Source organism: Ochotona curzoniae, unplaced genomic scaffold, assembly GCF_017591425.1.
Source record: "Ochotona curzoniae isolate NIBS_2020 unplaced genomic scaffold, NIBS_Ocur_1.0 contig_1274, whole genome shotgun sequence".
In the NCBI taxonomy this organism is placed as follows: Eukaryota; Metazoa; Chordata; class Mammalia; order Lagomorpha; family Ochotonidae; genus Ochotona; species Ochotona curzoniae.
The window spans coordinates 11,644,112-11,662,160 of NW_024465023.1; positions in this window are offsets into that span (position 1 = coordinate 11,644,112).

The following is an 18,049-nucleotide window of genomic DNA, read 5'->3' on the forward strand; positions in this document are numbered from 1 at the left end:
CCCCCTTGTTGGCTCTGAACACTGTTTGGGTTTCCAGCCATTGTGCATTAGTGGGAAAAAGCAGGCCCCCAAGCAAGAGTGTGTCAGGCTGTCACAGTTTGGTGCATATTAGGGAAGAATTTGCTTTGGCAAGCAGGAAATCTCAAATCTTTCTGGAACATCTTTTTTTTTTTTTGTCATTTTGGTCTAAGGTATGCTATTGCCTCTAAAGGTTACCAATTTCCAGCTACAGACCCCAAGCATATGGCTGTGTTTAGCCAGGTTTACTCACAGACAACAAGCTGACATTAAAATAACTAACAAATGATTCTCTTAGATGAATCCGGAACTCTTGGCAGTTGTAACTATTATTCAGGAATGACTTTTGGGAAACAAAGATGGCATAAAGAATTTTTCACCTGAAAGCTCATGCAAATAAATTATAGTAGAATTTTGTAAGGGTGCAGACTTTTGAAGACTTACGCACATACAGATCCTGCCCTGACTTTGGAAAAGGCATATGTGTACTAGAGGCACGGAGAATGCATCATACTCCAGCATGCAAAACAGACAACCAAGTACGAATTTATTTGTGGGTGTGCTATAGCTTTAGCCATGTCTTTGGCATCATTCTCTAACATCCACTTGTCCGTGTGAAGCTTGTGCCAAAATGGCAGCCTGGCTCATCTTCTGAACATTTGGTTCAAATATATTGTGGTCTTTGAGGCTCAAATTTTGAGTTATTCCCATGTTTTGAAATAAAAGAGAGTATCTTCAAAAATTGAGCTGTGCAAATACTTTTTTTTTCCTACTCAATATTCTGTGATGTAGACTCTGAGATACACATAGCTAGCGTTTGGGCATCTCCTATGAAGGGGAGGGTTCAAAAACAAGAATAATAAAGTTTTAGAATACATGATGGTGGTATTAGCATTGGAAGAATTTATTTGAAATGCTCACAACATGCAGAGTTGGGCTGAGCCAAAGCTGTGAGCCAGGAACTCAATCTATGTCCTCCATGTAGGTGACAGGAACACAATTACTTGAACTGCTAACAAAGCCTCCCAGAGTCTGAATTAAGCAGAGAGCTAGAGATAAGAGCTAGAGCTGAGCATCAAATCCAGGTACACTGAGAGATGTGAGCATCTCACTATAAGGCTAGATATAAATCTGGAACTTTAAAAAATAGATTTAATTTTGATGATGTTTACATAGTTGAGAAAGAGGTATGCTTATGTGGACTACTGATTAAGATGAGAAGGATCAAGGAATGGGGGAAGTGGATGAGACAATTGCTTACAATTTTTTTCCTTCCTGTATCTGGAGGAAGGGGAGAGAGAAGGGGGAAGGCCATACCCAGCATCCTAATTGCGTAAGTACTCGGGGATGGGGAATGGCCACATGATAACATCCTAGGGTTCCCAATGTGGAACATGCTCCAAGGGTTCTGCTCAAGTGGTTTCAATGGTTCTGAAATGTTGTTGAATTCATTGCTACAAGGTGATTAAATCCTTTGAAGATCCGTTGGCTGACACAGTCTGCCTTAGAGTCTCCATCCAGATACTTGCAGTCAAAGTTTGATCAGAAGAGTTATCCAATTTGTTCTGCCCTCTACCCTCTGCCATGGTACTAGAAATCTTCAGGACTCAAGGGTTTGACATGTTCCCCATGTGTATCTGGGTATGCCATCCACTGCCTAGGCTTCAGAACTGAGTAGGCCCAGTTCTGACACATTCTATGGTCAGACCACAAATCCTGTGGTTTTCCCCCATGATTACAGTTTTGAGACCATTAGTCTAGTTGAGCTAAATATGCATCTGGAACTTAAAAACGAAACAAAACAAAAACCAATGGTCAAGCAAAAGGCTTATGAGGTTTAATTATTAGTCTCAGACATTAGCTTATCACACAAACACAAATCTGATGCCTGCTGGCTTCCTTAGACAATATGTAGTGAAATAGTCACCCTTTTCTAATCACTTCGTTTTCCCCAAAAGAGAAGAGATATTCATATCCAGCAGGAAGATAAAGAGTTCACTGTCATTCCTGTGCTATTGAGTACTCAGTGCTCCAAGGTCAACGATACCACTGAGCAACACAAGAACACTCAATGCTGGTAGTGTGCTGTATCCACTATGGACAACTCAAAGCTAACCCAGAGTGGACACCTCAGTTTCCAGGGTGACTTGGACGCCATGCTGTTCTGGTTAACCAAAGATGAAGTGCTACCCGCTGTTACTACAGCCAACCTGTGAATTAGTTTCCTGTAGAGAATATGGTCTTGTACATTCTTTGGCACTGTATTCACACTTTTTTTCCTAGGAAGCCAGCAGGGTTAAATTTGTTTTTGTGGCTTTGAAATAGAATGAAACTAATGCTATTAAACCTTGACCTTGATCTTAACCTTACTGGTGATAGAAGTCAGTTAGTACACTAAATTGAAGGTTCTCCTTTATGTTGAAGGCAAGCGTGAAATGGAAAGTTCAACTATTACATGAAGAGAAATTTTCTCATAGGAAGAGCTAAGTTTTAATTCTGAAAGTTAAATGGTTATAACAGAAGTATTAACTGCTGGCCAAAAGTCTTAACATTTATGGCTGTTCTTTTATATTGCTAACCAAAAAGTGAATATTATACTTCTAGCCTTAAAGCATCTCTTCTTGGCTTTGAAAACTCAATTTGCTTTGTCAATCTAGAATATATACCCAGAACTCCAGTCTTTATTTTCTCCCTACAGATATGAGAATGGAGGTGAGGGAATTAAATGATTACTATCTTCCAGACTCTTAGGAAACTGTAAAAATAATAACTTCAAGTCCATTTACATGGGCTATTGTCAAAGCTTCTTCCATGCAAATGAGCAGAATATGCTTGGAGAACTAAAAATTCATAGAGGAACTTGTGCCACACCACAATGACTAATACTACACCTTCAAGTGCCAGCATCCCATATGGGCACTGGTTCATGTCCTGGCTGCTCTGCTTCCAGACCAGCTCTCCACTTATGGCCTGGGAAAGCAGTGGAGGATGGCCCAAGTCTTTGGGCCCTTGCACTCATGTGGGAGACCCATAAGAGTCTCCTGGCTCCTGGGCATTGTGGCCATTTGGGGAGTGAGGCAGCAGATGGAAGATCTTTCTCTCTGTCTCTTCTCTCTGTAAAACTGCCTTTCTAATACAATTAAATAAATCTTAAAAAAGAAAAAAGAATCATAAGACACTGGCATTGCAAGCATCTATTGCATTGGAAATCATCTTCTTCTCTAAAATCCATGCTTCCTGCTCTCCACAATCCTGGGCATTTTTTTTGCCCTTTCCTCTAGCCAAATGAAAGAACTGCTGTTTTTTCTTTCAGGATCTTACATGCTGAATAGGGTGAGTGGGCTGGGAAACAGTGTAACAATGCAGGGTGAAGTTGCGTGATAGCATCCCAAGGCTGAGAAAGAGGAACACGAGTTTCAGTTTCCCTAAAGACCTCAAAATAGCTCTGGGAACAGAGAGAATGCAGATATCATTGAATATTCCATTACAATGGAATCTGCATTATATATTTTAAAAAATTAAACCCATTTTGACTTATTTTAGTGTTTACCCCTAAGGATTCTGAGAGGACTAAATGAAAACATCCATCAGTCAAAAAGACTATTCCTGGAATGCTTGAGGAATGTTTGCTTGCATTCTCTATTTACAACGCATGAAAAAAGGGAAGCTGAAATGTATTATAATGTTAGAAGGTACATCATAGAAGCCAGTATGACAACCCATAATCCTTGAGGTCAAGCCTCTTGTGAATTGATTTTACCCTCATCCTTTAAAATTTTTTTTTTTATTTGAGAGAGAGAGAACAGAGAGAAAGAGTACTTTTCATTGCTGGTTCACTCCCCAAATTGTTGTAATGGCTAGAACTTGATCAGGTTGAAGCCAAGAGTCTGGAATTCCATCTGGATATCCCACATGGTTACCAGATGCCCAAGCACTTGGCCATCATTTGTTACCTTCCTAGGTACGTTAGCAGGGAGCTGGATTTGAAGTTCAGCAGCTGGAATTTGTTTTGTTTATAGGTTTTTTTTTTCAATACTGCTTACATAGTTCAGAGGGACGAATGTGAGTATGAGTCTCTGATTAGGGTGGAGAGGGTCAGGAATGAATGGAGGTGGATGGGACAAATGTTTTCAAATTTTTTCCCCTGTCTGCAGGGAAGGAAGGGGAAGGGGCCACTCCTTGCTGCTAAAATACATTAGTACCTGGAAGTGGGGGATGGCCACTTGATGTCATCTTGGACTACCTAATGTGGGGGAGAGTGTTCTAACGGTGTCTCTTCAGTGGTCTTGACAGTTCTGAAAGGTTGTCAGCTTCATTGCACCAGGGCTGAGAAAATCTTTCCAAGGTCTATTGGTTTTCCAAGTCCACCTGAGTGCATACACAGGCCAAGGACCATGTTGCAATGCTCGGTCAGGGAAGTAGTCCAACCCATTCTGCATTACAACCCCTGACAAGGCAGCTGAGATTCCATGCAGGCCTTCATGAGCTATCTGTCATGTCCTCCATCTACATTTGGGTATGCTGTCCAGTGCACAGGCATCAGCAAACTGAAGAGGTCGAGTTCTGACACATGCATTCCAGAGTTGGACCACATATATTGTGTTTTTCCCTATGGCCAGGTTATGAGTCCAGTGAACTAGTTGGGGAGTCTCCCAAGAAACCTCATCTGGGTTGACCTCAGATTTGACTTGTGTGCATCAGCCAGCGCAGTGTGAGGTTCGATCTGTCATCCACACCAGCCAATGCACAAACTGGTAGATGCTGCTGCCTGGTCAGTTCTGTCCTCCAGTCCCATCTCTCACATGAACCAATGGATGCTGTAACCTAGCCCAGCTCAGCCCAGCCCACCACAAAACCAGTCTGTGGCCTGGTAGGGTTGACCCTGGCAACCTTCCCCACAGACCTGCCCCCAACACTGGTTTTTGCATGTGCTGGCATGTGCAACAGACTACTCTGGCCAGTCTTGCATTACATTTGGCTCTTGTGCACACCCATGGGTGCTACAGCTTAGCTCAAGTCAATCCCATTGCTACAGCCTTGCCCAGCCTGGTGAACACCCAGCCCTGGATCTTGCATTCACCAATGGGAGTTGTAGCCTAGCAGGGGCATGCCCAAAGTTCTACCAATCCCATTCCCAGCCCCAGGTCTTGTACATGCTAGCTGGTGCTTTAATCCAGCCCAGCATGCCCTATGCTCACTGATGTGTGTGGCAGCCTAACTCAATCGGGCATGGCCCACACCCTGTCATGACTCTCATTGTATACCAGCAGGTGCTGTGGTCTGACTCAGCCCAGTCTGCCCCAAGACTGGGCCCACACAAATGTTGAAGTGCTTCAGCCTTGCCTTGCCTGGCCCGCCCCCAGCCCTGGATCTTGTGTTCCTTGGTGGGAACTGTAGCCTAGTAGGGGAGTTCCCCAAGTTTCCCTAACAGGCCTGCTCCCAATGCCATATCCCATGAATGAGACAGGTGCCATGGCCCTTTTTGGCATGGTACACCTTCAGTCATGGCCCTTGTATGTGCCGGCAGGTGAGAAGCTGGGACTTGAGTGGACCCTAAGATATGGGATGTCAGCGGTGCAGGCAGCAGCTTAACTTGCTGTGCCAGAATGCCAGCCCTTTACCCTCATCTTTTATAAGTATTTAATAATAAGGCATCCACAGTACAGTGAAAGAGAGATTTATGAACTTAATTTTCCTGAGATTCCAGCTTTTCAGGCCAACTTTTTCTCTTATACATATGGTTAAGTTCCTGATCTTTCCCCAAAAGCTTAGCATGAGAGACCAGTTAACTTTTCCTAGTCCTGAGGATAGTGGCTGAACTTCAAAACTCAAACATGTGCTAATCTATACCACACAATATTAGGTAGAGCATGCTGTACGCACATTCTGGCTACAAGACTGAGTAGTGATTTTTTTGCTGTGACCTTGGAGGAATTAAGGCATGGATTTGCTTTCAGTTATTTCTTTCAGCTTTGTCGAAACACACTAAAGGACCTCAAGAAGTTCATGGAAAATGTAATTTAAAAATAAATTAGTTTTTGTGCAAAATATTTTTGAAATCCATTTTTTGCTTCATAATATGTGTTTACATGAACTTTTCAAAATAATTAAAACTATTTACTTTTAAAAATTTGTTTGAAAAGTAGAATTACAGAGGAGGATAGGAGAGATGGAGAAAGCTCTTCCACTCACTCTGACTTGGGCAGCTCTCTTGCTCGAGTGTGTATAACAGTTCTACCACCTGTGACACCAGTTTGAGGCTTAGCTGCTCCAGTTTCCACCCAACTACCTGCTGATGCACAATGGAAAATCGCCCAGGTCCTTGGGTCACTGCCCATACTTGGGAGACCCAGATGAATCTCCTGGTTCAAACTTCAAATTAGCTTGTGTTCTTTTGCATACAGTGTGAGTGTTTTAGATATCAATCTGGTCTAAAAATTATTTTTGAGATTTCATGGAGAAATTGTAATCACAAAAAGAAAAGGACAAGTCTTAAGAGCCAAAGAAATGGGCCTGTGACCTACGGATAAAGCAGTTTAGTACATGGCAAGCAATAGCTATGTAAACATTTCAGAATTTATTGGCACTGTGACCCTGCAAAGCAAGACCCTGCAAAGCAATCTCTGGAAGTCAGAAAATCTGAAATACCCTCCTGCACTGCTACTAACAGCTATGCAATCCTAAGCAAATCACATAAGCTTTCACTTCTCAGTTTCCTAGACCAGATTATGAAAATCTCATCCTGAGTCATGAACATTCTCTTACACACCCTCTCACATGTCTTCTCAAGACGGGGGATTTAAAACAGATCTGGTCTTGGTTTATATTCACTCCTGGGAAAAGAAAATTGTTTATTGGGTTTCTCCATTTTTTCTTTTCCTCTTTCAAGGATTGTGCATAAGTCACGTAATTTTTTTTAAAGGGACTAATCTAGTAATCGCCTTATATATTGTTTTGACCAATCTCAGAACACAGCTAACTTTATTATGTAACAATGGGGCAGAATTGCTGCTTAGTTGCAGGAACATCAAAAGAGAGCTTCAGATACCTTGGTATCAAGAGGCAACTGTGCTGGAAATGGAGGCAGGATCAGGCAAGCAAAGGCAGGGCCTATGGCAGGTCCTCCAGAGCAGGGGAAACCAAACATGTTGGGTAAAAAAGGCAAGGCCTTAGCCTACATGGAAGCTGGCTAGTGGTTGTGATCCCTGAGACTGAAATGTATCCTGGGGCCTATGCTCCTGAGCAAGAGCCTACAGTTTAGCTTTGTGTACAGTGTGGTCTCAAACAAGAGAGCCTGCTTTTATGATAAGAAACCACCGATATCACTCATAGCATCTTTTTTTTTACTAAAGATCTATTTTTTATTGGAAAGTCAGATATACAGATAGGAGGAGAGACAGAGAGATCTTCCGTTCAATGCTTCACTCCCAAAGTGGCCACAATGGCTAGAGCTGCACTGATTCAAAGCCAGGAGCCCAGAGCCTCTTCCAGGTCTCCCACATGGGTGCAGGGTCCCAAGACTTGGGCAGTCCTCGTCTGCTTTCCAAAGTCACAAGCAGGGAGCTGGATGGGGAGCGGGGCCAACAGGGTTAGAATCGGCGCCCATATGGAATCCCAGTGCATGCAAGGCAAGGACTTTAGTCACTAGGTTACCACATGGGGCCCATCCTGTCTTATTTCTAATCCACTGGCCTGGAGAGCCATCATCATCTTAGTTTGGTTAAAAGAGAGGGGAGTGAGATCTCCCTTGTCAGAGAGCTTTGTTCCACAGAAATTCATAGTTTAAAAAGAGAGCATGTTAACCGAAAAGGATGACTTGTTAACTGTGGACATTTATTTGCTCTAGTTGAAGAGATGTTTTTATTGGGAGTGTCTCAGGTCATGGCCCTGGGCCATTTTCAATTATTCAGTGAGCTTGCCTGATGGAGGCTGGGAAAATATCTAAGGATCTGCACCATTTTGTCAGGTGAATCAGAAATCTAGGGAAGAACTTAGTAATGTGGGTATTTTCCCCTTATTCTAGTTAAGAAAGCACTTTATTAACATGTAATACCTGTGCATCTTCTATGGAATGCAGTACAATATTTTAACACACAAATGCATAGTATCAAATCAGGACTTTAGCCACTAGCCTATTCTGTAGGCCCCACTCATAGCATCTTTTCTCTGCATCCAGTACAAGGCTAGACATGACACGTGTACTATCTGATTTAATCCTTAGAATAACTTTGTTGTTACTTGTATTTTTAAAAATTTTGTTCATTTGTAAAAAATTTCATTATTTGCTTTTGTCTATTGGAAAAGAAGAGAGAGAGAGAGAAATCAACTAATCACTCTCCAAATCTCCAAATAATCATTCTAACCAGGGCGAGGCTAGGTCTAAACCAGAATCCTGGAGCTCCATCTGGGTCTCTCTTACGGCTGAAAGGGAAGAACAAATCAGTTGTGTCATCTTCCATGACCTCCCAGAATCCATTAGCAGGACACTGGATTGGAAGAAGAGATTTGGCACTCTGATTGTGGGATGCAGATATCCCAAACTGCAACTTTATCAGTTGCATCAGATGCTTATCCCATTAATCACATTTTCTAGACTTGAAAATCAAACTTTAGAGAGGTGATGTGATTCTTCATCATCAAGGGATAGGGACAAAGTTGGACCAAAAATCTCTGTCTACTAAAGTTTAAGGCTTTTCCCCATTCTGTACCATTCAGTCTCCTTCTCTGTGCCCATCTAGGTTTGACCCTCAGACAAGGCACTTTGCCCTTGGAAGACCACAACAGCAGGGCTCAGTCAGGGCCAAAGAAAAAAAAGGTCTTTAGGAGCACTCCAGTTAAACATTTTCTCCTGGAAACTTCCCAAGGAAATTTTAAGTCAGATGTTGTTTTTTTGTTTTTTCACTTTAATCTAGAGCATTCAAATGAAAACTGATTGCATCTAGTAACTGTGTAGAACCTGCCTGGAGCTCTTTAGTTTCCTCCTTGCAATACTATGAAACAGAAGTCAGGGCCCAGGCCATTTCATCACCTTTCCCATAATCCAGGGCCACTGATGACAGAACAGGAGAGGCCTCTGGAGATTGAGCCAATTGAATGGTCTTATTTTATAGACGAGAGGCTCAGAGGCATTAAGTCACAAACCCAGCACATAGGAAGGCAGTACCAGCCCAGGACTGGTCTCATCCCTCAGGCCCAGGTTAACGATGTTGGATGCTTGCCCTACCCTTCCCTCAAGTATCTTCACCTCTGGGCTCATGGCCAAGTTCACATTGCCTCACTGACAGTGAATTTGCCAAACTGAAGAATGACAGGGTACTTACACAAGAAAGCATGTCAACAGAGAACTTTTGATACACATGAAGTGTAACGTTTCCTGTTTCAGACAAGTGCTACATGCACCTCCCCAGGACTATAACATGCAGTGTGTGACACAGGCCTACTGTTTCATTAGAAGTAAGTACAACTTTTCAGAGTGGCAGCAGAACTATACCATAAAGGGCAGGTGCTTGTTGCAGCTGGTAAGATGGCATTTGGGTCACCTGTATCCCATATCTAAGTTTCTGGATTTAAGTTCTGACTCTGTTTCCAATTCCAGCTTCCTGCTAATGTGTATGGTCAGAGGCAACAGGCGATGGCTCAAATACTTGGGTCCCAAATACCTTGGCAAGAGCCAGGTTTCAGTTCTGAGCTCTTGGCTTCAACCTGGATGTTACAGATATTTGGGAAAGATTAATATCTCTCTGTCTGTCTCTAGGTCTCTGTCTTTCAGAAAATAAAAATAAAACCAAAAAAGATGTCACTTAGAAAGCTCACATCTCAGATTATAGTGTTGGGATTTGATTTGTGGCTCTCGTTCCTAATTCCAGCTTCGTTCTACTCCAGATCCTTGGGGGATGCAGGTGATGCATAGCTCATGTAGTTGGGTTCCTGCCACCCACATCGGAGATGTGGATTGAGTTACTGGTTCCGGCCTTTGGCCCTGCCCAATTCAAACTGATATGGACGTTTGTGGAGTGGACCCATGAATGAAAGCTCCCTGTCCTATTTTCTTTCTTTCTGTGTGTCATTAAAACACACACACACACACACACACACACACACACACACACACACACACACGCCAGCTAATGCTAACAGCATTTTGAGCAACATGTGCTTTGGCAAGACATTTGGTATGTCGCCTTTAGATGGTGCTAATGGTCTGCTGTAACAGAGTTTGCAAGAGCTCTTTATCAAGCAGGTGGTTGCTGGTTCAAAGACTAGCTGTATTTCAAGCCTCCTGTATCAGGCCCAGGGAAAACAGTCACAGGCAGATTGGGAGCATCTTAATAAAAACAAATTTCTGGGGCTTTGGTTACCGCAGCGAAGTTCTGGTGATGTCAAACATACCTGCCTATTGCAGGTAGGTCTCATAGCACTCATGTAATTTATACTTTAAATGTGAATACACATCTTCTGGATTCAGATTTCTCTTGTGTGTATGCATTGACTGGAGCTTATGGCAATCTTGGTTCATAACGTTCTATTGTGTCCCCAGGCTATGTGACAGAGCCACTCGTTTGTCAGCATTCTCTTCAGGACAGCCTCATTCATTCGTTTAAGAAAGAACTAGAGAAACCTAGCACAGTTGATTCTATCCCCCTGGTTCTGAAAAGAGGGGTGGAGACAAGCACATCACACCGTAGCAACCATTTCTGTGGCAAGCTTTTAGGTCTTATTTCTTCCCTTTTCTATACATTGTGAGTTCCTGAGGCTTCCTCGATCTCATGGATTTGCCAAATGAAACAATGCTTTGCTAGGCAGCTTTTCTTTGCTAGCACAGTGGGTGACAGACTGTATTGTACTCACACTGAGAAGCCATGACATTGTTGAACAAGGAAAAAGAACTCATTTTATTTACATGGATGGGTCTGTACATGTGGAAATTAACACTGATTCTCAAAATTAGATGTCACCTTTAGTATGTATATATATGGATACATATAAATATAGATATATGGTGTATGTGTATGTATCTATGTTGATTAGAGAAGGACTTGAGAGCAGGGAGGGGACAAAGGTCAGAAGGAAGATGAAATCCTCATCCAGATCGTCTGGTGAGAAAAATGTTGACAGAGTTATGACATTTTAATACTAATGTTTGAAACTATATTTTAGTGGAAGGAATATGTCTGGAAAGATCATGTCAAGGGCAGAATTAGGAACCAAGAGAATGGAAATCCTTAGTAGAATGGATTTCCATTTACTTTATGCAAGTTTTTTTTTTTTTTTGGTTTTCAAAGTGTTTTTTTTTCCAATAACTTCTCACAGAAGAGTTGCAATAGAAGTACAAAGAGGGTTCATTATTGGTTCACCTAGATTTCCCTATTATTAAGAATATGCTGTTTTTCTCATATATATGCATGAGTAAATGGCATAAATAATATCTTTATGTTCATAAATATTTCAACATACAATTTCTAAGAATAAAGAGCTGCGTTTACACATCCGGGTTAAAATCATATACTCTGGGGTCCAGCACAATAGCCTAGTGGCTAAATCCTCACCTTGCTACCACCAGGATCCCATATGGGCACCGGTTTGTATCCCAGCAGCTCCACTTCCCAGCCAGCTCCCTGCTTGTGGCCTGGGAAAGCTGTAGAGGATGACCCAAAGCCTCGGGGCCCTGCAACTTGTGTGGGAGATACAGAAGAGGCTCCTCACTTCTGGCTTTGGATCGGCTCAGCTCTTGTACTTGAGAAGTGAATTAGATGGAAGATTTTTTCTTCCCCTCTCTCTCCTCCTCCTCTCTATAAACCTGCATTTCAAATAAAAATAAATATTTCAAAAAATTTTTTGAATAAATGAATCTTTAAAAATTATGTAGTCAATACTAAAAAGCAGCTCAATGCCAGCAGTTTCAACAACTGTCTCCATAAAACCCCTTGTAACACTATTTTTTCCTCTGATCTAAGATCCACTATAATTCCTTATGGATAGCATTAGTAAGTGTGAACTTTTCTACAATTTTGGATTCTTGGAAATGAAAGAGACTATATTAAACACCAAATTCCAACTTTCAAATACCATCTTGGCAAATATTCTTTTTAAAAAAGTTGCATGTGTTTGGAAGTTAGCATGACAGAGAGGAGAGAGAGAGAGAAAGAGAGAGAGAGAAAATCCTCCATTTGCTGGTTCACTACCCTAAATGGCTGCAATAGGCAGAGTTGGGCCAAGATGAAGCCAGGAACCTGAAACTCCAGGAACCATGCCTCGCATGTGGGTGGCAGGGTTCATAATCAGGCAGGTAGAGCCGCCAAGGCTAGGATAAGTTTGCCAGCATTGCAGGTGGTGGCTTAATTTGCTGAACCATGACACTGATTCTGGAGAGCATCTGCTTCCATACATTCCAAGCTGTTATCTCTTATTTATTCAAAATTTGATCTTTGATATAGCCTCTCACATTTCCAAAAAAAAATCTTGAGAGCATTTTCACTTACTAGTGTCACTAGCTTTATGGTTCTAGGTGCTATATTTAGGTTTATAATTTCTCCTAAATGCATTTTTGCATTTGAATGATGTAAAGTAGAGATGAAGATTCTTTCTTTTCCTTTTCCAAATGCTTCAATTATATTTCTTTATAACACTAGAGTTTTGTCAATCTCCAGATAATCTTTCATAGATGAAGAGATTCCACTAAAGGACTGTACCATGTTACAGAGGTTGGTGACAGCACTGAATTGGGAGGATGTAGTCATATGAAGGGGAGAGGGACTGAATTTCTGTGCTTGGAATGCCAGCCATTGGAAATTAGTTCTAAGGGGCATTCGGTGGACAGTTTGTGGCCTTTGCACTGAGTTTCAAGAGATTAAAAAAGGCTTGCTTGCTACTTCAGAAAATACCACTCAGCTCTGTGAGCTGGCATTTACTGCGTAGGGGGATGTTACTCCTGGTCAAGAGCCTGGTATGAGTTCCTTATATATTTGGCTATTAACCCTTCACTAGATCTATGAGTTGCCAATGTTTTGTACCATTCTATCAATCAGTTTTTTTTACTATTTAATTTTAATTTTAAAAATTCCATCTGCTAACTCATTTTCCAAATGCCTAAAAGAGCAAGAGTTGGGTCAGGAGAAGTCCAGGAGTCCAGAACTCCATTCAGGTTTTCCAATATGGATGACAGTAACTCAAACACTTTAGCTGTCACCTGTTGCTTCCCAGAACGTATTAACAAGAAGCAGGAAGGGAAGTGGAGTAGCTGGGACTTGAACTGGCATTCCAGTACAGCATGTGGGTCTTCCAAGCAGTGATTTAACCTACTATGGCATAATACCTACCCTCTTAGTAAATTTTTAAAGTAAGATACAAAAATGTTACTTAAAACGTTAAAGCTCATCCTATAGGTTTATTTATAAACAGTGCTTTTCTATAAGAAAAAGAAACATCACTTTAGTTGGTTATTTAATTAATGCTCTCTTAAGTCATATATGTGACAGATAAAATGCTACCAAATATCTAACACCAATTCCATTTTAAATCACATTGTCATAGCTTATTCAAATCACATTTGCAAATTTGACATATTTGATTATCTCATTTTATACAAAAATAGACATAAATCTAACAAGAAAAAGATCTCACATCACTTTTGCAAGTCTAATACATTGAATAGCTCAAGCACCCATATGCATTTCCAGAACATTAAAGAAAGCAAGGGAAAACTTGCTTGGAGCAGCAGAAAACTAGGTTAGCTGAGCTTTCCTGAGTCAGAAGGTCCAGATCATGAATCCCTGACTGGAATACTCGGCAGCTCTTTGGTTTCAAAGGTCGTTGAGATCTGGAGCTGAGTGAGGTGTGGATAGAAACACTGATGTAGAAATGACCACCATGAAGGAAAGAGTTTTTACTCACAGATCCTTAGGATCACAGTGACAGCATGTCATGAAGGGCCACATGGAGACGTGCTATGGAATGTAAGGAGTCAGAGGAAAGCAGTGGCTGCAGTTTGCATGGAAAAGAACAATTATGAGCAGTTTTAAGACTGAGTGGTTTCAATAATTTTGGCAGGCTCAAAGATACAGGATTGTCCTGTCCCTGGTGCCTGGAGTCACTGAGGTCAGAGCGATCATGCTCTGAACAGCAGGACCCTGATAAAAGCAGGTGGATGTGGGTATGGCCTTGCGATTGGTTGGTTTGCACCAAGTTGTTTGTTTTCTCATGGAATTAGCTAATCCTCGGAGGGCAATGCCCCTTATGTCTGATAGGTGCTACAATGTTACAGTATCAGAAAATACAGAAACATTTTAAAGAAACATGACTGATACACTCTGGGAGCATCACCCAATGTTAAGTGACAACTCCAGGGAAAGATGCATTTTTGTGCTGCTTTTCTCCACAATGTCACCTGTCATCTGGGACTTAACCAAATATGCACAGTTTTTATTCTAATAACGTGACAGTTATTGTGGTCTGAAATGATTCACCTATTGGGTTAGCTAACATAATTCTCTTTGGCTTAACATGCTGGTAATCCTTTACGTTAGAGTCTGGTATATTTAGATGACATTTTTGACCCCAAACTCTCGCTTTGATTGCATCCATTGTCTCTTTCTTCTCCTCCCCCACCTCCTCCTCCTTCTTCTCCTCCTAATTTAAGAGACAGAGAAATCTAGAGACAGAGAACACCCAAGACAGCACTCTCATCTGTTGGTTCATTACTCAAATGCAGGCAACAACCAGGCCTAGGTTGGACCAAAGCCAGGAGCCAGGAGCTGGAACTGCAATCCAGATCTCCTATGTAAGTGGAAGAGACACCTTTACCTCCCAGGGAGGCACAAAGCTGGAGTCCGGAGCTGGAGCTAGGAATCAAACCAAGTAGTCCAATATGGAATGTGAGTATCTTAGCAACTATCTCAATCAGTAGGCTAACTTTTATATGCCACATGAATTGCTAATATGTTCTCATGTTTTGATTGACACATAATATTTGTACATATCTGTGAGATACAATGTGGTGAGTTTTAAAAGATTTATTTATTTATTTGAAAGGCAGAGATACTGAGGGAGTGCGCGCGAGAGAGGACTAGAGAGAGAGATCTTCCATCTTCTGGTTCAGTCTCCAATTGGCAGCAATAGCTGGAGCTGGGCCAGTCCGAAGCCAGGAGTCAGTAGTGTCTTCTGGATCTCCCACATGGGTTCAGGGGCAGAAGGACTTACACTATTTTTTGTAGGCCTTCCCATACATATTTACAAGGAGATGATTCAGAAGTGGAGCAACGAGGATTCAAACCAGTGCCCATATGGAATGCCATTGCTACAGATGGCAGCTTTACTCACCACATCACAGCACCAGAGCCACAATGTGGTCTTTTGATTCGTGAATTTATGAGTAATGGCCAACTCTGGGTAATTAGAATATTCACCAACTTAAAATTTCATCATTTCTTTATGATGCATACATTTCAAAACTCTTAGTTTGAAATATATAATTCATCATGGTTCGTTGTTTTTACCCTGTAGTTAGAATGGTTACTATATAACAGAAAAAAAGTAACAAATGCTAGTGACAATGAATTACTATTCTGCTATTGCTTATTCACTTATTCATGCAATATTGTGCCAGACCATTTTCTTCCCTAATCAATAAAACCACCAAATGTGAATTAAAATCTTTCTTTCTTTCTTTCTTTCTTTCTTTCTTGCTTGCTTGCTTGCTTTTTTATTGAAGACTTATTTATTTTTACTTGAAAAGCAGGTTTACAGAGAGGACAGCCAAATACGTCCCATTTACTGATTCACTGCTCAATTGGCCACAACAGCTGGAGCTGAGCCGATCAGAAGCCAGGAACCAGGACCTTCTTCCTGGTCCCCACATGGACGCTGGGTCCCAAGGACTTGGGTCATTGTCTACTGCTTTCCCAGGCCATAAGCAGAGAGTTGGATCAGAAGAGAAGCATCCAGGACAGGAATGGGTGCTCCTATATGATGCTAGCACTTGAAAGTGGAGGATGAGCCTGCTGAGCTACAGCACCAGCCCCCACATCTCTGACTTTTAAATAAATAGCTAGTTATAAAAACCCAATCATGAAAGATTTAAAAATGGACCAAAAAAAGGAAGAGGAAGGAAGGAAAGAAGGAAGGAAGGAAAGAAGGAAAAGAAAGAAAGAAAGAAAGAAAGAAAGAAAGAAAGAAAGAAAGAAAGAAAGAAAGAAAGAAAGAAAGAAAAAGAAAAGCAGATCACGCTCATCTCACTTCCATCATATTCAGCATTATTATTATCATAGCTTGGCGCTTGCAAGGAAGAGGATTAGCCAAATGAGCCATTTCACCAGGGCCTAAATTCCTAAATTGTGGGCTTTCATCCTGTTTCTGTCATTTAGTAACTGAGGGCCTCACCCAATTCACTGAACAGCTCTAAGCCTCAGTTCTCTGTGAATTCCAACTCTGGTCCCAATAGGGGCATCTGAGCTCAGTGCCGGTACCTGACTCCTGGCTCCTGACTTTGGATTGGCTCAGCTCTGGCAGTTGCAGCCACTTAGGAAGTGAACGAGTACATGAAAGATCTTTCTCTCTGTCTCTCCTTCTCTCTGTAAATCTACCCTTCGAATAAAAATAAATATTTTTTAAAAGAGAAAGTAAAGAATAAAGTAAGAAATAAGTTAAGCAAGAAAGAAGTTAAGGAGCATGTCAGTAGCTTTTTCATTCTTGGAATTTTATAGTACAATTCCATAGGGTCTTGGATTTCCCTACACCCTCCTATCCCCTGCTGATTTTTCCCATATTATTACAATAGTATAACCCTTCATAAGCAGTCATAAGTCTATCAGTTTGTTATTTAAATGTGTCCTGACATTGCTGGTACAGACAATGTGAGACAATCCAGCATCCTATTGTGAAGATGTATCCAACAGTTTCATTGGGAATTCATCTTTGAATTGGAAGTAGAGATGCATATCCAGATGCATATCATCTGGATATGATAGTCTCTATTACACCATCACTATACATTCCCTTAAATGAGAAGCCATGAAACAGTCAATAACAGAAATGAAGTTAAAACAAAAAGCTCACTGCATCTTAGAGTTAAACATGCTACTGAATAACTAACGTATCAATAAAGAAATGAAAAACACAAAAGATTCTTGGATAAAATGATACTATTGTGTGATCTACAAGTCAGTGAAGGATTTGATAAGAGAAAAATAACTATTTGAAGAAATGAAGATAAAAACAAAAATATCATGGCCGAGCAAAATGGCCTAGCGTCTAAAGTCCTTGCCACACATGCGCTGGGATCCCATATGGCCTCCGGTTCTAATCCTGGCAACCTACTTCCATCCAGCTACCTGCCTGTAGCCTTGAAAAGCAGTAGAGGATGGCCCAGAGCCTTGGGACCCTGCAACTGTGTGGGAGACCCGGAAGAAGTTCCTGGATCCTGGCTTCGGATTGGTTCAGCTACAGTCGGGGTGGCCACTTGGGGAGTAAAGCAACTGCTGGAAGATCTTTCTGTCTGTAAATCTTCCTTTCCAATAAAAAAAAAACTTGATAAATAAATCTTAATAGCTGTTTTGGACCAGTAAGAAAGAACGGAGGAAATAACTGGTTGATTGCTTTCATGAAAGGAACTCTTTAGCCTTCCACTGTATTTTCAGGTGATTCTTCTGTGTGTCTGTGTTCGAACCTCCTTTGTTTTGAAGGATCTCAAACAATTTTGGATTAAGGATATAAGCTTTCCATTTTAACGTAATGACCCTCCCCTTTTCTTAAAAAAAAATTTATTTTAATTTTATTATGAGAGGCAGATTTTACAGAGAGAAGGAGAGACAGAGAGGAAAAGACCCTCTCTAGCCTTTGGTTCACTCCTCAAATGGCTGTAACAGCAGAGCTCAGCTGATCCCAAACCAAGAGCATCTTCCAGGTCTCCCACGTGGGTGCAGGATCCTAAAGGTTTGGGCCATCTTCCACTGCTTTCCCAGACCACAAGCAGGGAACTGGATGGGAAGTGGAGCTGCCGGGACACAAATCAGTGCCCATATGGGATGTCTGCACTTGC